The sequence below is a fragment of the Triticum urartu genome, chromosome 3A (assembly GCF_056163025.1).
Source record: "Triticum urartu cultivar PI428250 chromosome 3A, HENAU_Tu73, whole genome shotgun sequence".
In the NCBI taxonomy this organism is placed as follows: Eukaryota; Viridiplantae; Streptophyta; class Magnoliopsida; order Poales; family Poaceae; genus Triticum; species Triticum urartu.
In genome coordinates this window covers 600,205,811-600,226,091 of record NC_141875.1, presented here as the reverse complement: position 1 = coordinate 600,226,091, position 20,281 = coordinate 600,205,811, and the positions used below count along the sequence as shown (strand labels likewise).

Sequence of the window (20,281 nt, the reverse complement as noted above, 5' to 3'; positions counted from 1 at the left end):
TTTTACTGAAAACGAGGCTTTCAGTCATCTTGCCCATGTGGTATGATTTGCATGTCTCAAGTGATTCAAAATCAAGTGAGTCCAAATGGTCCATTTGCATGGAGTTTCTTCATGCATATACACCAATAGACATGGTTCGCATGTCTCAAACTTTTCAAAAATGAGTGAGTCCAAAGATCCATCAACATGGAGCCTCTTCATGCGTTTTATACCGATATGACTTAAGTGGCAGTGCCACAAGTAGGTGGTACTATCATTACTATCTTATATCTTTTGGCATGAACATGTGTATCACTACGATCGAGATTCAATAAACCATTCATTTTAGGTGCAAGACCATTGAAGGTATTATTCAAATAAACAGAGTAACCATTATTCTCCTTAAATGAATAACCGTATTGCGATAGACATAATCCAATCATGTCTATGCTCAACGCAAACACCAATCTCGATGGTAGAGGGAGCGTGCGATGCTTGATCATATCAACATTGGAAACACTTCCAACACATATCGTCAGCTCACCTTTAGCTAGTCTCCGTTTATTCCATAGCTTTTATTTCGAGTTACTAACACTTAGCAACCGAACCGGTATCTAATACCCTGGTGCTACTAGGAGTACTAGTAAAGTACACATCAACACAATGTATATCCAATATACTTCTATCGACCTTGCCAGCCTTCTCATCTACCAAGTATTTAGGGTAATTCTGCTACAGTGGCTGTTCCCCTTATTACAGAAGCACTTAGTCTCGGGTTTGGGTTCAACCTTGGGTTTCTTCACTAGAGCAGCAGCTGAATTGCCGTTTCATGAAGTATCCCTTCGTGCCCTTGCCCTTCTTGAAACTAGTGGTTTCACCAACCATCAACAATTGATGCTCCTTCTTGATTTCTACTTTTGTGGTGTCAAACATCGTGAATATCTCAAGGATCATCATATATGTCCCTGATATATTATAGTTCATCACGAAGCTCTAGCAGCTTGGTGGTAATGACTTCGGAGAAACATCACTTTCTCATCTGGAAGATCAACTCCCACTCGATTCAAGCGATTGTTGTACTCAGACAATCTGAGCACAAGCTCAACAATTGAGCTTTTCTCCTTAGTTTGTAGGCTAAGAAAATCGTCGGAGGTCTTATACCTCTTGACGTGGGCACGAGTCTGAAATCCCAATTTCAGCCCTCAAAACATCTCATATGTTTCGCGACGTTTCAAAACCGTCTTCGGTGCCTCAACTCTAAACCGTTTAACTGAACTATCACGTAGTTATCAAAATTTGTATGTCAGATGTTCCCAACATCTACAGACGACGTTCGAGGTTCAGCACACTGAGCGGTGCATTAAGGACATAAGCCTTCTATGAAGCAATGAGGACAATCCTCAGTTTACGGACCTAGTCCGCATAATTGCTACTATCATCTTTCAACTAAATTTTCTCTAGGAACATATCTAAACAGTAGAACTGAAGCGCGAGCTACGACATAATTTGCGAAGACCTTTTGACTATGTTCAGGATAATTAAGTTCATCTTATGAACTCCCACTCAGATAGACATCCCTCTAGTCATCTAAGTGATTACATGATCCGAGTCAACTAGGCCGTGTCCGATCATCACGTGAGACGGACTAGTCAACATCGGTGAACATCTTCATGTTGATCGTATCTACCATACGACTCATGCTCGACCTTTCGGTCTCTTGTGTTCCGAGGCCATGTCTGTACACATGCTAGGCTCGTCAAGTCAACCTAAGTGTTTTGCGTGTGTAAATCTGTCTTACACCCGTTGTATGTGAACGTAAGAATCTATCACACCCGATCATCACGTGGTGCTTCGAAACAACGAACTTTCGCAACGGTGCACAGTTAGGGGGAACACTTTCTTGAAATTTTAATGAGGGATCATCTTATTTACTACCGTCGTTCTAAGCAAATAAGATGTATAAACATGATAAACATCACATGCAATCAAATAATAGTGACATGATATGGCCAATATCATATAGCTCCTTTGATCTCCATCTTGGGGCTCCATGATCATCTTGTCACCGGCATGACACCATGATCTCCATCATCATGATCTCCATCATCGTGTCTCCATGAAGTTGTCACGTCATCTATTACTTCTACTACTACAGCTAACGGTTAGCAATAAAGTAAAGTAATTACATGACGTTTATGTTGACACGCAGGTCATAAATAAATTAAGACAACTCCTATGGCTCCTGCCGGTTGTCATACTCATCGACATGCAAGTCGTGATTCCTATTACAAGAACATGATCAATCTCATACATCACATATATCATTCACCACATCCTTTTGGCCATATCACATCACATAGCATACCCTGCAAAAACAAGTTAGACGTCCTCTAATTGTTGTTTGCATGTTTTACGTGGCTGCTATGGGTTTCTAGCAAGAACGTTTCTTACCTACGCAAAAACCACAACGTGATATGCCAATTGCTATTTACCCTTCATAAGGACCCTTTTCATCGAATCCGATCCGACTAAAGTGGGAGAGACAGACACCCGCTAGCCACCTTATGCAACTAGTGCATGTCAGTCGGTGGAACCAGTCTCACGTAAGAGTACGTGTAAGGTCGGTCCGGGCCACTTCATCCCACGATGCCGCCGAATCAAGATAAGACTAGTAACGGCAAGCATATTGAACAAAATCAACACCCACAACTACTTTGTGTTCTACTCGTGCATAGAAACTACGCATAGACCTAGCTCATGATGCCACTGTTGGGGAACGTAGCAATAATTCAAAATTTTCCTACATGTCACCAAGATCAATCTATGGAGTCATCTAGCAACGAGGGAGGAGTGGATCTACATACCCTTGTAGATCGCGCGCGGAAGCGTTCAAGAGAACGGGGTTGATGGAGTTGTACTCGTCGTGATCCAGATCACCGATGATCCTAGCACCGAACGGACGGCACCTCCACGTTCAACACACGTACGGAGCAGCGACGTCTCCTCCTTCTTGATCCAGCAAGGGGGGAGGAGAGGTTGATGGAGATCCAGCAGCACGACGGCGTGGTGGTGGAAGTAGCGGGATTCCAACAGGGCTTCGCCAAGCGCTGCGGGAGGAGGGAGATGTGTCATGGGAGGGAGAGGGAGGCGCCAGGGCTTAGGTTGGATTGCCCTCCCTTTCCCCCCACTATATATAGGGCCAAGGGAGAGGGGGAGGGCGCAGCCTTGCCCCTTCCTCCAAGGAAGGGTGCGGCCAAGGGGGGGAGGAGTCCATCCTCCCCAAGGCACCTCGGAGGTGCCTTCCCCCTTTAGGACTCTCCCCTCCTCTTGTCCCTTTGGCACATGGGCCTCTAGGGGCTGGTGCCCTTGGCCCATGTAGGCCAAGGCGCACCCCCTACAGCCCATGTGGCCCCCCGGGACCCTTCCGGTGGTCCCGGTACAATACCGGTGACCCCGAAACTTGTCCCGATGGCCAAAATAGCACTTCCTATATATAATTCTTTACCTCCGGACCATTCCGGAACTCCTCGTGACGTCCGGGATCTCATCCGGGACTCCGAACAACTTTCGGGTTACCGCATACTAATATCTCTATAACCCTAGCGTCACCGAACCTTAAGTGTGTAGACCCTACGGGTTCGGGAGACATGCAAACATGACCGAGATGACTCTCCGGTCAATAACCAACAGCGGGATCTGGATACCCATGTTGGATCCCACATGTTCCACGATGATCTCATCGGATGAACCACGATGTGAAGGACTTAATCAATCCCGTATACGATTCCCTTTGTCTAGCGGTACGATACTTGCCCGAGATTCGATCGTCGGTATCCCGATACCTTGTTCAATCTCGTTACCGGCAAGTCTCTTTACTCGTTCCGTAACACATCATCCCGTGATCAACTCCTTGATCACATTGTGCACATTATGATGATGTCCTACCGAGTGGGCCCAGAGATACCTCTCCGTCACACGGAGTGACAAATCCCAGTCTCGATTCGTGCCAACCCAACAGACACTTTCGGAGATACCTGTAGTGTACCTTTATAGCCACCCAGTTACGTTGTGACGTTTGGCACACCCAAAGCACTCCTACGGTATCCGGGAGTTGCACAATCTCATGGTCTAAGGAAATGATACTTGACATTAGAAAAATCTTTAGCATACGAACTACATGATCTTGTGCTAGGCTTAGGATTGGGTCTTGTCCATCACATCATTCTCCTAATGATGTGATCCCGTTATCAACGACATCCAATGTCCATGGTCAGGAAACCGTAACCATCTATTGATCAACGAGCTAGTCAACTAGAGGCTTACTAGGGACATGGTGTTGTCTATGTATCCACACATGTATCTGAGTTTCCTATCAATACAATTCTAGCATGGATAATAAACGATTATCATGAACAAGGAAATATAATAATAACTAATTTATTATTGCCTCTAGGGCATATTTCCAACATCTATCCTCAGTGGACCACTATTGTCAAGACAATACCCAACCCTGTCGGAGAGAAAAGGAAAAGATTTGCCCAAGAGCAAGAGAGTGCTAGAAAGGATGTCGAGCGTGCCTTTGGTGTTTTGCAATCTCGATGGGGCATCGTTTGGTATCCTGCTAATAATTGGAGCACGCAGAAACTATGAGAGATGATGACTGCTTGTGTGATCATGCACAATATGATAGTAGAAGACGAGCGCTATGATCAAGGCTATCAGTTTCAGGGTGAGAATGTTGTGCCTGATCATGGAGTACTGGCAACATTTGAGCAGTTCATTCAGTTTCATGAAGATATGCGTGATTGGGAAACTCAAGTGCAACTGCAAAATGATTTGGTTGAGTATATGTGGACTCATGTTGGCAACCAATAGATGTATCTTCTTTTATTCGTTTGCAAAACTATGTGAAACATTTTTATTTGTATTTGGCTTGTAAAATTATATTATTTATTTGGACGGCTAAACTATTTTACTTGTTATTTCATTTCACAATATGTTTGAATGCAAATCAATGTAAAATTGGGCAGCCAGCTGGCCACGCCTGCCCATATGGATTGGCGCGTTGGACGCGCTGCCGACCCATATGAAAAACAGGACGGACGATGGGCGGACGGCCGATCCAAACGGTCAAAAAACGGACGAAATTGCCGTCCGTTTGGGTCGGCCTGTTGGAGTTGCTCTAACGTATCGAAGTTTCTTAATTTTCGTCCGGGTTGTTTAATTTATGTTCGAAATATGACGGACGTTTGTCCATGGACACATCCAAACGTGTAAGCGGATGTTTAGGGTGTTCGTTTTGATGGACGGTATTAGAGATGCTCTTATACATAAAAAAAACTAGAGTCCAATAAAAAAACAAAAAAAACTAATCTAGAGTCCGGAATTTTCCCGTAGCAACCCCGTCCCTGGACGTGCTTGCGGATTGCAACAAACGATAACAAACTCCTAAAATTCAGCTGCCGAAGCATCCTCATTGGACTATCCAACCATATAGAAGCGATCTACTATACTACTACCAAAGTCGACTTAGTAGCCGCCTTGCAAAGCATCGGAGACGAAGGATGGGCGCCGACGTGGAGAACCCCGACGCCGGCGATTACGTCGCCGTGACACCGAAGTCGACGGTGCCCTTGTTGGAACACAACGAGTGGTTCTTCCCTCTTATGTACTTCACCGTTTTCGTATATGTCGTCTACTTCCATTACATGCTGGTCAAGTTCGATGCGGAGAATCCTGGAACGTTCGCACTGACCAATATGTGCGGACTCATATTATACTGTTGTAGCATCATAGTCACCTACAAGTGCTTCTCTCCGAAAAGGATTGGCGCCGACGTGGAGAACGCCGACGACGACGATTACGTCGCCGTGACAACGACGGAGCCCTACGAGGAACTCAACAAGTGGATCCACGGGGTTATGTTCTGCTACAGTGTCGCCCTTATCATCTACGTTGATTACAAGCTGGTCAAGCTCGATCCGGCAAGTCTTAGAACCATCGTCGTGATCGAACTGTGCTGGCTCCTATTATCCTGTCTTGTCAGCATACTTATCTACAAGATCTTCCCTCCGAAAAATTCCAAGCTGTTGCCATAGCGTAGTGGAGTACTAGAGGCATCGCATTGCTCGTTATCCTGGTCAATGTTGTATTTTCTCAAGTGTTTCAGACTTACAGTAGCACCACCCGATTGACCTTGTGCATTTTCTTTACTGTGTACGGCTTGCGGTTTGCAAACAAATGGTTTTATCCTTATGTTGGCGATATTTTGATGAAAAGTTTCCTGGTGATAGTGTAAGTTTAATAAAGGCATCTCCAACGCCATGCCGCGGGCACGGAAGCTGGCCACGTAACCCTATGCACTAACCATCAGTCTGTATTTCAGACGAAAGATGAATAAACCGGACGGGTTGAATGAAAGGTGTACAAATTTCATGCAAACTGAACGAAATTCATGAGAAGTATGAAATATTAGATTAAATAGAAGGGAACATGGCATTTTCATTAGTACAGGCACATAGCAAAAGTTAACTTAGTCAAAATTTTCGCCGGCCATGGGCACGCACGTGTTCCACATCCTGCTCTTCATCGGTCGTGCCTCCCATGTCCGAGCTTTGTGCAAAGAGAGCCATCCTCTCTGAACCAAAGCACACGTGCTGGGAAACCCGGTGGATAAGGTGTCCACAATCGCTAAGGTGGGGATGGGGTCATGGGGAGTGCGAGTAGCTTGGTGAGGCCTGGCTGGGGGAGCTGAACTGCTGGAGCTAGCGTGGGGGCTGGCATGGTGCGCGGTGATCGAGACGGCCGCTGGAAGGAGGTGAGGAGGGGAACCCTAACTACCAAGGCAGAGGGCGAGAGGCCGAGAACAACACGAGAGAACACAAGCAGGGTATTATGTGCTTATGTGATGTTTCTTTTTAGTTTTCCTTGGTAGAGCATCCTGTAGGTACAATTTTCTTGTCTCAGATGATTTGCCACATTTTATTTGATGATTAGATAATTTTACCCCTCTTTAGTTAGGATTAGATCATTTGCCCCATTTTTCATTGATCTTTTTCTCATTTTTCCTAATCCATATTGTAAGGAATTCTTAATTATTTGAGTCATCTATTACCAATATCCCGTCCCTATGTTCGTTCTCAAGTGCAGAGGCCGGCCGGCGGCCACAACAAGTCATACATCTTTTGCACGACCACTCCTGTGATCAAGGTGGGGCGAGGTGACTTCATAGGAGCCGCGATGTCCCCGTCGACCGTGGTAGCGAGAACAACGAGCCTGCAACAGTTGCCGCTCCAGATGGGTGAGACTAATATCTTGTTCCGGGTCTTTTTGGCAAGTTTGTCGACAGAAAAAAACGTGAATGTTTCATCCTGTGATTCAACACACGGAAAAAATAGATTGCTGGACCATGTGATGTTTCTTTTTTGCGAGGAAAGTATGAGTATATATTAGCTAGAAATAGAGAGTTACAACTCTACCTAGCCGTCTAAGCCGTGACTTACAAAGTTGGCCTCGCGATTAATCTTTGTAGTTAACACATCTCTTTTCCGAAGAAGCTCACTGATAGTCTGGACATGTGAAAAATACCAGGACGAATTGGGTGTAGGAGCATTCACCAAAACGATGGCCTCAACGCTGTCCATTTCCACGATCGGCGGTAGTGGCGTCCAACTGAGGGATATGCCTTCTTCCATGATTGCAAGCTCGGCATGCACCGCATCAGCGCACCCAACGAGGTACCCGCATGCAACGAAGATGGAGGATCCCAGATGAAAGAGCCAACCCTGTTCCGGTTGTGCCATCAGTTTTAAAAGAGCCATCGACAATCAGTTTTGCCCGATCCACCAGCGGCAACGTCCACTTCGCACCTTCTGACGACCGTCCAAAGCATGGCTCTCAAGACTGCTGCTTTGCACATATGAAACAACCTGCTTCCTGTCAGGGCCACTGTCAAACTGAGTACCACCAAGAGCCCTGACTCGGCCTCACCTACGGCTCGGCCCATCCGGCAGCGACTGTTGTTGCAGCTCTCTCTCGTAGCTAGACGTAAAAAAAGAAGGAGCACACAGTACACTAAAGTTTCACCCAGCTTCACAGCCCCGTTACTTTTTTTTTCAAAGCACAAAACTCCCGCACAAACAGTGGCTGTGGATTTATAGTCTCACAGCTGCGTAGCAACCAAGTTGCCGTTGCCCACCTCCTCCACTCGCCATAGCGTGCGAGTCATGGGCTTCGGCTGCGCTCTTGCCGCACACAACCGCGTACGACGCAGCCGGCTATTCAACTAACCGCTACGCGCTGCCGCTAATGTCGCTAACAACACATGCCTATGCAGTGGAACCCAGCGTGAGCCTAGCTCACGCACCACCAGACCACACACACCACGAGCATACACATGACACTATTACAAATAGACACACTACACACGTACGCAACGCTGCTGCGTCCCGCACGTCCCACGCGCCACCGACGCGCCCGACGAATCCGGCGAGGCCGACTGCACCAGTGCGTCCCGTATGTCCCGCGCGCATCTGTCGCACCCGACGTGCCCGACCGCACCAAGCCATGGCTTATTCCAACACACACTTCCTAAGCCACGGCCTAGAGGAGTCCGTCATCGTCGACGTTGGCCCCGGCCAAGAGAGCCTGCTCCGCCGCCGGTCCTTTCCGCAGCTGCGGGCACTCGCGCCGGAAGTGTCCGTGCTCCCCGCACTTGTAGCAGCGCCTGCGCCTGTTGGCGCCGCTCCCCGACGCCACGCTGCGCCCGTCGTCGTTGTCTCGAGCACCGCCGTGTCGACGCTCCCGTGCTGCCCACTGCGCCACCATCATGAGCAGCTTCTCACCCTCGCGCTCGCCGCCGTCTTGTCCACGGCGCCGAACCCGCTCGTCGAACGCACGCAGCCGCCCAAGCGCTTCGTCGAACGTCATTGTCGTCATGTCGTGGAACTGCTCGATGCCAGCGACGACGGGGAAGAGGCGATCCGGCACCGTATCCAGCAACTTCTTGATAAGTGCTGCGTCGCCTAGCGTCTTCCCGAGGTTGGCATACCTCGCCGCCATCGCCGCGAGCCTCCCGTCGAGCTCCTCGCCGTCCGCCATCTTCATCCGGTCGAATTCGCCGCGCAGCGTCCCCAGCCTCGCCGCGCGGACCCGATCGGCGCCGACGAACCTCACCATCAGGGAGTCTCATACCTCCCTGGCGGTGAGCTTCGTCGACACCTGCAGCAGCACATCCTCCGGCAACGCCTTGAGAAGCAACGCGCGCGCCATCTTGTCCTTCTTGGCGTTCACCGCCGCGTCGCCCGGCGCCACCGCCTCCCATACGGTGTGGACGTCGAGGATCGCCTGCGCCTTGATGGCCCAGACCATGTAGTTGTCCGCGGTCAGCATCGGCATCGCCATCGTCGTTGATCCACCCGCGCCGCCGCTGTGTGGGACAAGCGCCATGGTCGCCGGTGATCGCCCGAACCGAAGCTCTATATACCAATTGTTGTTGGCAGCTCTCTCTCGTAGCTAGAGGTAGAAAAAGGAGGAGCACACAGTACACCGAAGTTTCATCCGGCTTCACAGCCCCGTTACTTTTTCTTTCCAAAGCACAAAACTCCCGTACAAACAGTGGCCGTGGATTTATAGTCTCATAGCTGCGTAGCACCCAAGTTTCCGTTGCCCACCTCCTCCACTCGCCATAGCGTGCGAGTCATGGGCTTCGGCTGCGCTCTTGCCGCGCACAACCGCGTACGACGCGGCCGGCCATTCAACTGACCGCTATGCGCTGCCGCTAATGTCGCTAACAACACAAGCCTATGCAGTGGAACCCAACGTGAGCCTAGCTCACGCACCACCAGACCACACACACCACGAGCGTACACATGACACTACTACAAATAGACACACTACACACGTAGGCCACGTTGCTGCGTCCCGCGCGTTCCACGCGCCACCGACACGTCCGATGAATCCGATGAGGCCGACTGCACCAATGCGTTCCGCACGTCCCGCGTGCATCCGTCGCGCCCGACGTACCCGACCGCATGAAGCCGTGGCTTATTCCAACAGCGACGACCCAACAGCAAGGTCCAAGGGCCTTAGTGGGTGTGAGCCTGGAGTACTTACTCATCACCACCGCTACCACCAGAAGCATCCAGTGGATCATCGAACCTGGCGGCGGCGGCTACCTGTTCTTTCCTTTTCTTCCTCCCCAATTCGTGTATCCCCAAATTGTACCCTGAATCACCAATGAATTCGTATGAGAAGCAATAGATCTAGAGGAGCAATAGATCTAGAGGATTACTACTGGTCTGTTAACATCTGGTATTCAGAGCCTTTTGGATCCACACCCTGGCGCATCTGATCGAGACGCGGCTGCAAAAATTGATCAAGGATCGAATCGCCGCCATGGATCCGTCCTTCAAGGAGTATTTCGACAAGCTGACCGGCTCCCTCGACGCGATGCACGCCGACATCTGCGGCCACACCAGCAAGCTTGACGACCTGGCCCAGTGGCGGACGGGTCTATAGCGGCGTCTGGATCAGCTCTGTGCAGCGGTCGCCGAACTCCAGCAAGCGCGGCCGGCCCCATCTGCGGAGGGGCAACCCACGGTGGCACCCGCGCCACCACCACCTGCACCACCAGCGCTTCTGCGTGACCACATCGGCACCGGCCAGAGCGCGAAGGGCGGCGCCCTCGGGTCCATCGACCACGGCATCGACGTTCTACCATGGGGACTGGCACCGGCGTTCGCGTCGATGGCCACCCCGGCCAACGGTCAGTTGCCCGTTCCCACATCCCCATCCGTCCTCTCTCCGTATGCGCAGGCCAGCCAACTCCTAGCTGGGATCGGCCAGGCTCATCCATCGATCGGATTTCCCCAATTCACGGGCGAAAATCCGCGTCTGTGGAGGACTCTCTGTGAGCAGTATTCAATATGTTCGGAATTCAGAAAAAAAATTGGGTTCCAATGGCTTCACTGAATTTTACGAGCGCCGCGTCGGTGTGGTTACAATCAGTTTAGAAAAAACTGTCTGAATTTGATTGGGAATCCTTTTCATCTTTGCTGTGCACTAGATTTGGGCGTGACCGTCATCAACTTATGATTCGCCAATTCTATGCTCTATCACAGAATTCGCATGTAGCTGAATACATTGAGCAGTTCAAGTTGATTATCAGTCATTTATCTGCTTACTCTGAGTCAATTCACCCTTACTATTATCTTACCCGTTTTGTCGAGGGACTCCGAGCCGATATCCGCGCAGTGGTGCTGGTGCAGCGTCCACAGGACCTCGACACCGCGTGCGCCCTTGCATTACTCCAGGAAGAGGTGGTTGACGGTGTCTCGCGGGAGCGTGTGCGCTCTCGTCGCCCAAAACACTCGCCCCGGGCTGGACGAGCCGTGGCGGCACAAGCATGCCCATGTCGCTGCCCCCACCGCCGCCACAAGGGCGTCCTCCGACGGCACCGCTAGCCACGGATCGCCGAGCCGTGGGAGCCAGCCATGCTGATGGATCCAAGCTGAAAGCACTGAGGGAATACCGTCGCACACGGGGACTCTGCTTCAAGTGCAGGGAACGTTGGGGGCAGGAGCACACTTGCCCCACCAGCGTTCAACTCCACATCGTCGAGGAGCTGCTGGAGCTGTTCGGCGTCGACTACACAGGCGAGCTGTCACCTCAACAACAAAGTGATCTTCCGGCTGAGACAGCTATGGCGATCTCTAGACACGCCATCACCGGAGGAACTTCTCCAAAGGCCATCCGTCTGCACGCGTGGGTACAAGGCCATGAGGTTCTAATACAGGTGGATTCAGGAAGTTCCACGTCATTCATCGACGCTCATCTCGCTGTTGCTCTTGCGGGCGTGGTACCACTTCGTTGGCCATGCCGCGTCAAGGTTGCTGGCGGGGGCGAACTCTGCTGCGTATCTCACATACCGCGGTGCAGCTGGGTGACGCAGACACACGAATTCATCACAGATATGAAGATACTTCCATTGGGAGCATATGACGCCATCCTTGGGATGGTCTGGCTGGAGAAACACAGTCCCATGAGTGTGGATTGGCAAGGCAAGCAGTTGTTGATCACAATGCCCCGTGGCCCTGCTCACTTGCAAGGCCATCCTGAAGGTGTTACTGCCTGTTCTGAGATTAATCCACTACAGCTTCAGTCATTACAAAAGCAAGGTTCACTGTCACAAGTTGTGCAAATTTACCAAGTCACAGAGGGGGATGAAGTGTACACACCAACCCCTAACACTATTCAGCAAGTTCTGGACCAGTTTGAAGATGTTTTTGGAGAGTCGACGGGGCTACCTCCACGACGAGCCTGTGATCACCGCATCCCTATGATGCCGAGGGCCCAACTTGTGAACCTGAGACCGTATAGACACAAGCCAGAACACAAAGACGAGATCGAGAAGCAGGCGCAAGAACTGTTAAAGGCGGGTATCATTCAGCGCAGCCACAATCCATTTTCATCGCCAGTTATTTTGGTTAAGAAGAAACATGGAACATGGCGTCTGTGTATAGACTACAGACAACTCAATGCTATGACTGTAGTGGGTAAATACCCAGTACCCGTGATCGAAGAGCTGTTGGATGAACTGCACGGAGCTAGACGGTTTTCTAAACTTGACCGACGAGCTGGGTACCATCAGATCCGTCTGGCCGAAGGCGAAGAATTCAAGACGGCATTTCAAACTCACTCAGGGCACTTTGAGTTCAAGGTGTTGTCGTTGGGATTGGCAGGAGGCCCGAGAACTTTCAATGGGGCAATAACGGACACCTTGCATCCGCTGCAACACGTGTGCGTACTGTCTTTTTTTGATGATATTCTGGTGTTCAGCAAAACATTGCAAGATCATGCAAAACACCTTAGACAAGTGTTTGAACTCCTGCGCAGAGACCAATGGAAGGTTAAAAGGAGCAAATGTGCTTTGGGGCAGGAGCGGATTGCATATCTGGGGCACGCCATCAGCGCAGAGGGGGTGGCAACTGACTCGGGTAAAATAGAGGCAGTGGCAACATGGCCCAGACCCACTTGTGTCAAGAAGGTCAGACAATTCTTGGGACTGGCAGGATATTACCGCCATTTCGTTCGCTAGTTTGGAATATTAGCGAGAACCCTTTTCAATCTTCTCAAAAAAGGGGTGCCGTTCGTGTCGACTGATAACATAGAACAAAGCTTCCAAGTTCTCAAGAAGGGCCTGATTTCTGCACCTTTCTCGACCTTACGTTATTTTCAGAAACAATTCACTGTCGAAACGGACACGTGCGACATCGGAATCGGAGCTATTCTGCAACAAGAGGGCCACCCCATAGGCTTCATGAGCAAGTCTCTCTGTCCTAAATTAAGGGGGCTATCCACGTACGAAAAAGAGTACCTAGCCATCATCGCAGCAGTGGATCAGTGGAGGCCATACCTACAGTCCGCAGAACTCGTGATCAAGACGGACCAACGAAGCTTAGTTTATCTGCAAGAGCAATGCCTCACCACCCCATGGCAGCAAAGGGTGTTCACTAAACTCCTAGGCTTGTAGTACAAGATATGCTATAAGAAAGGGAGCGAGAATAGTGCTGCAGATGCCTTGTCCCGTCTGCCTCATACAGAGAACATCATGGCAGTCTCCAGCTGCCAACCAGCCTGGCTAGAAGACATCGAGGCAAGCTATCACACTAACCCACAAGCTCAACGCCTCTTGTAGCAACTGGCAATATGACCGGATCCAAAAGGTCGGTTCAGCTTATCTCAAGGCATTCTGCGTTTCCGCAATCGCATCTGGTTGGGAGGCAGCATCGCTCTTCAGCAACAAATCATCTCGGCCTTCCATGACAGCTCCGTGGGGGGGGGGCACTCAAGCTTTCCTGTCATCTACAAGCGTGTCTGGCGCTTGTTCGCTTGGCCAAAGATGAAAACCCACATTCTTCAGTACGTGCAATGCTGTCAGATTTGCCAACAAGCCAAAACGGAGCGTGTGGCATCACCAGGCCTCCTCCAACCACTCCCGATTCCGGGTGCATCCTGGGATATGATCACCATGGACTTCATCGATGGCCTTCCAAAATCAGGTTAGTTCAATTGCATTTGGGTCCTGGTCGACAAAATGACTAAGTTCGCGCACTTCTTGCCTCTTTCTCATCGAGGGAGTCCTGGATTAGGGGGTCCTCGGACTGCCGGACTATATACTTTGGCCGGACTGTTGGACTACAAAGATACAAGATTGAAGACTTCGTCCTGTGTCCGGGTGGGACTCTCCCTTGCGTGGAAGGCAAGCTTGGAAATTCGGATATGTAGACCTCCTCCCTTGTAACCGACTCTGTGTAATCCTAGCCCCCTCTAGTGTCTATATAAACCGGAGGGTTTAGTCCGTAGGACAACAACAACCATAATCATAGGCTAGCTTCTAGGATTTAGCCTCTACGATCTCATGGTAGATCAACTCTTGTAATACTTATATCATCAAGATCAATCAAGTAGGAAGTAGGGTATTACCTCCATCGAGAGGGCCCGAACCTGGGTAAACATTGTGTCCCCCGCCTCCTGTTACCATCCGCCTTAGACGCACAGTTCGGGACCCCCTACCCGAGATCCGCCGGTTTTGACACCGACATTGGTGCTTTAATTGAGAGTTCCACTGTGTCGTCACCATAAGGCTTGATGGCTCCTTCGATCATCGGCAACGATGCGATCCAGGGTGAGGTTTTTCTCCCCGGACAGATCTTCGTATTCAGCGGCTTCGTAGTGCGGGCCAACTCGCTTGGCCGTCTGGAGTAGATCGAGAGCTACGCCCCTGGCCGTCAGGTCAGGTTTGGAAACTTAAACTATATTGCCGACATTCGCAGAGACTTGATCTTCGACGGATTCGAGCCCGTGTCGGGTGCGCCACACAGCCACGACAAGCATGACTTAGCTCTGCCGTCGGGCAGTGTTCGGGAGATCACACCTGTGGTAGCTTCGGCCCTTGATCCGGAGCAGATCGCGCCATCCGAGGACGGGTGGATGGACCCCGCCACGGAGGCCGCACACTCAGCGGCGACAGAGCCGAATACTGACTTCACCTCCTATGAGACCTGTGTTGCCGGATCCTTGGATTCTTCCCCGTCCACGGGCTTCCAACCACCTGTGTCCGTACCTATCGAATCAGATTGGGCGCCGATCATGGACTTTTCCTCCGTGGATATCTTTCAGCACTCGCCCCTGGGCGACGTGCTGAATTCATTAAGGTCTCTCTCCTTGTCGGAAGGCCCTTGGCTGAACTATGTCCAGCTTAAGTGGGAAGTGGACGACGAAGAAATTCGTTCCCCACCCACCACCCACTTAATAGCCACTGTCGACAACTTAACTGACATGCTTGATTTCGGCTCCGAAGACATCGACGGTATGGACGACGATGTAGGAGAAGAACAGGAACCCCCGCCCACAGGTCGCAGGACCGCCACCTCATCATATGATATATACATGGTAGACACCCCCAAAGAAAGCGATGGCAATAAGGTAACAGAGGATAATCCCCTCGAGAAGCAATCTAAGCACCGGCGTCAACGAGGCCGCTCTAAGCCCCGCCATAGCAAAAACGGCGATACTGGCACAAGAGACAACCAAAAGTTACCCAAAGCGCAGGTTGCTACCCCAACTCAAGGAATACGAACTCGAGCGCCCAACCAAAAGTTACCCAAAGCGCAGGTTGCTACCCCAACTCGAGGAAGAAGCATTAAAGCCTACACTTCCAGTGTATGATGCGGCTGACCGGCCACCTCGTGGCTGAGACAAAGCGGCATGTCAGGCCGAAGTCCAGCCCGCACCCCGTCGCCAGTTAAACAAAAATACAAAGGCCCAGGGTAACATGCAGGACCTGCGAGACATATTGGAAAACAAGGCAGGACATGCAAGATCGATCTACGGATCACGGGGGCGCGCCCCAACGCGTGACGATGACCGTCACGCCGGATAAACTAAAAGCAAATCCGACCGGGCCGAATACAACAGACAAGACTCGTATGAACTGCGTTGTGATATAGCCCGACAGAGAGGTGCCACACACCCCCTATGCCTCACTTATGAAGTAATGGATCACGAATTCCCAGAAGGTTTTAAACCTGTGAACATTGAATCATATGATGGTACAACAGACCCCGCGGTATGGATCAAAGATTTCCTCCTCCACATCCACATGGCCCGCGGTGACGATCTACATGCCATCAAGTACCTCCCATTAAAACTCAAAGGACCTTCTTGGCATTGGCTCAATAGCCTGCCGGCAAACTCCATTGGCAGTTGGGAGAATTTGGAGGACGCATTCCTTGACAACTTCCAGGGCACTTATGTGCAACAACCGGATGCCGATGACTTGAGTCACATAACCCAACAGCCAGAGGAATCAGCCAGGAAATTCTGGACTCGGTTCCTAACTAAAAAGAACCAAATTGTTGACCGTCCGGATGCCGAGGCCTTAGCGGCATTTAAGCATAACATCCGCGACGAGTGGCTCACCCGACACCTCGGCCAAGAAAAGCCGAAATCCATGGCAGCCCTCACGACACTCATGACCCGCTTTTGTACGGGCGAGGATAGCTAGCTGGCTCGCAACAACAACACATCAAGAAACCCTGTCAATTCAGATGCCAAAGATAGCAACGACATGCCACGTCGCAATAGACACAAGCACCGCAACAACGGCGGCAACGCCGAAGACACGACAGTTAATGCCGGATTCAGTGGCTCTAAATCCGGTCAGCGGAAAAAGCCGTTCAAAAGAAGCAATCCGGGCCCGTCCAGCTTGGACCGCATACTCGAGCATTCGTGTAAAATTCACGACACCCCCGATAAACCAGCCAACCACACCAACAGAGAATGCTGGGTGTTCAAACAGGCTGGCAAATTGAATGCTGAAAACAAGGAAAAGGGGCTGCATAGCGACGACGAGGAGGAGCCCCGGCCGCCGAACACAGGAGGACAGAAGAAATTTCCTCCCCAAGTGAAAACGGTAAACATGATATACGCAACCCACATTCCCAAGCAGGAATAGAAGCGTGCACTGAGGGACGTCTATGCACCTTCAACTACAGGGACCACCCCACCAGTATCCGTCATGGCGGTTCTGCCGCATTGGTCCTTGACCCCATCATTGACGGATTTCACCTCACTCGAGTCCTTATGGACGGTGGCAGCAGCCTGAACCTGCTCTATCAGGATACAGTGCGCAAAATGGGTATAGACCCCTCGAGGATCAAACCCACCAAAACCACCTTTAAAGGTGTCATCCCATGTGTAGAGGCCTGTTGCACGGGCTCAATCACACTGGAAGTGGTCTTCGGATCTCCGGACAACTTCCGAAGTGAGGAGTTAATCTTCGATATCGTCCCCTTCCGTAGTGGCTATCACACACTGCTCGGACGAATCGCATTTGCCAGATTCAATGCGGTACCGCATTATGCATACCTCAAGCTCAAAATGCCAGGATCTCGTGGGGTTATAACAGTTAATGGAAACACAGAACGCTCGCTCCGCACGGAGGAGCACACTGCGGCCCTCGCAGCAGAAGCGCAAAGCAGCCTTATGAGGCAAACCGCCAATTCGATGAAAAAGACCCCGGACACCTTCAAGCAAATCCGGAGTACCCTGCAAGAGGATCGCGAGGCACATTCAGAGCTCGCCTAGCAATTCGGCCTCCGTCCTAGTCCTAGTCAAGCGGCGAAATTTGCGCCACGCGTACATAATTACGCACTAAAGATACCATGGGAATAGGTGGAGGCACGGCCATGGTACAACCCACAATGCGGCTCAATCGCTTCAGGACCCGTATGCCTTTAATGTTTTCTTCCTTTCAGGCCCCTATTCTTCGAAGGCCCTCTCCGATCGTCTAATTATCGGACCCGTCACGGGAAGGAAACACCAAGGAAGCAATAAGCTTTGACGTACAAGGGAATCCTCAGGTGATCTCTGATAACGATCGATATACCTGTTTTGCATACCCACACGCAGCTTGACCTTGGATAGGACATGTCAAATAGTCCTATCTTTTACTTATTGCACTACATGTATGCATACGCTTTGACGTATCATCTAAATAACAATGTACAACATTAGCTCATTATTACATTCCTTTATCTTTTATTTTCTCCCTATCTTCTTATTTACGACAATTCGCACCCGTACATTCCGATACGACCAATGCGCCAGGGGCTTCAGTGTACCCCATAACACGGCATGAAAAGTCCGAACACTTTCGATAGTGCGGCACCCCGAACTTATAGCATTATATGCATCATCTCCGAATCATGTGTTGGGTCAATAGTTGGGTTTACCCGGCTCCCATGTTTTGGTACCTTACGTTCCGCTATATCGGCTAAGGTAGCACTGGGAGAACTACTGCGATTGTGTCCCGGTTCTTCCGGACGAGCACCTCAGTAGAGAAAGCCAAAAACTGACTGTCATGATGCGGCAAGAGCTGGTCGCTATTCGAGAGGTCTCAAATCCTTAAAGATTTTTTCCGCTTCGGGCGAGGATTCGGCCTTGTCCGATTTAGGCGTACATAGCGCCTCAAGTTCGGCCTTCCGAATACTAGGGGCTTTGCCGAAATTTAAAATTGTAGACTTCTATGGCTAAGTGAGAGTGATAAAGCTTTATAGTCCAATTGCCTGGTTCGTTGTGCTGAACACCTCCTTCGAAGGACCCAAAACTGGGATAAAGAGTGGTCAGGTTTATCCCGAACACCTCAGTACTAGTTACATGGGGCAGAAGCCGACGACTGGCCAACTCTCAAATTTTATAAACAGCCACACAAAAGGTAATATTTTAAATTAACAATCGTTACATAGTGCACATGAACTCGTTCCACATTACAGGATCACATGATTAGATTCATTCAAATATTACATCCTTAGCACATTTCTTCGCCACAAGGCGAGCACCCTTCAGGACACTATCATAATACTTTTCGGGGTGGCAATGCTCCTTGCCCTCCGGCGACCCCTCCTTCACCAGCATTTCGGCGTTCATCTTCGCCCAGTGCACTTTCGTCCGGGCAAAAGCCCTGCGCGCACCCTCAATGCAGACGGACCGCTTTATGACTTCAAACCGTGGGCAGGCTTTCACAAGCCGCCTTACCAGGCCGAAATAACTGCCAGCCAGGGGCTCGCCAGGCCACATCCGGACTATGAGGCCCTTCATGGCCAGTTCGGCCGCCTTGTGAAGGTCGACCAGTTGCTTCAACTGGTCGCTCAAGGGAATCAGATATTCGGTCCCAGTATACTGAGACCAGAACAACTTCTCCGTCGAGCTCCCTTCCTTGGCCCGGTAGAACTCCGTGGCATCCGACACACTGCTAGGTAGATCTGCGAACGCTCCTGGATAGCTCCGAATTCGGGTAAGTAAAAGGAAAGTTTCCTTCACATGCTTGCTTTGCATAATGAATGCCTTACCCGCCGCTATCGTCTTGACCGCCTCAATTTCCTGGAGGGCCTTTTGGGCTTCGGCATTGGCATTTTGTGCGTTCTCGAGGGCCTTCGCAAGCTCGGACCCTTGCGTCTTAGAGTCACGCTCCAAGGACTCGTACTTTTTGACAAACTCCTGGAGCTCTTGTTGAACCTCACCAACATGGGCCTCTTGCTTCTCGCGCTCGGCGCGCTCCTTGGCTGCTTTGCCTTCGGCCTCGGACAACACCTTCTTCAGGGCCGCCACTTCGGTCATGGCCCCTAGCAAAATTCATGACGATCCTGTGATCTAACAACCACTTTCCTTTTCTTTATCAATAAACATACGAGGTATTACTTACCTTTGTTCTCTTCGAGCTGCCTCTTGGTAAGGCCGAGCTCTTCCTCGGACCGCTTAAGGTCCCGCTTCAATGCAGAGACCTCCACCGTGCGAGCGGCAGCGGCCAGCAGTGAAGCCTACTTATTCACATAGACATATTCTGATTAGACTCTTGCGATTATTATTTGATCCTCTGTTCGGCCTTTCTTTGCGAACACCAAACAGAGCATCCGGGGCTACTATCTATGCTGTAACATTTTCTTATAATTTGATTACTTACCTCAAAGCCTGTTAGGAGGCTGGCGCATGCTTCAGTCAGTCCGCTTTTGGCGGACCGAACCCTCTCGACCACCGCACTCATGATAGTGTGGTGCTCTTCGTCAATGGAAGCGCCGCGAAGTGCTTCCAGTAAATTGTCCGATGCCTCTAGATGGACAGAGACCATCGGCACAGACGGCTTGCCCCCCTTGGCGAGGGGTCGCCTGACAGAATCCGGAACCACCGGAGGTTCCGGCGCAGTATTCGGCTGGGGGCTAGACTTGCGGCCCCTGTCATTAGA

The 20,281-nt window shown here is 50.6% G+C and overlaps 1 pseudogene; it reads left to right on the top strand.

Moving 5' to 3' along the window:
• The first annotated feature begins 10,374 nt into the window (after positions 1-10,374).
• LOC147980721 (uncharacterized) lies at positions 10,375-13,075 on the top strand (annotated as a pseudogene).
• Positions 13,076-20,281: the final 7,206 nt, after the last annotated feature.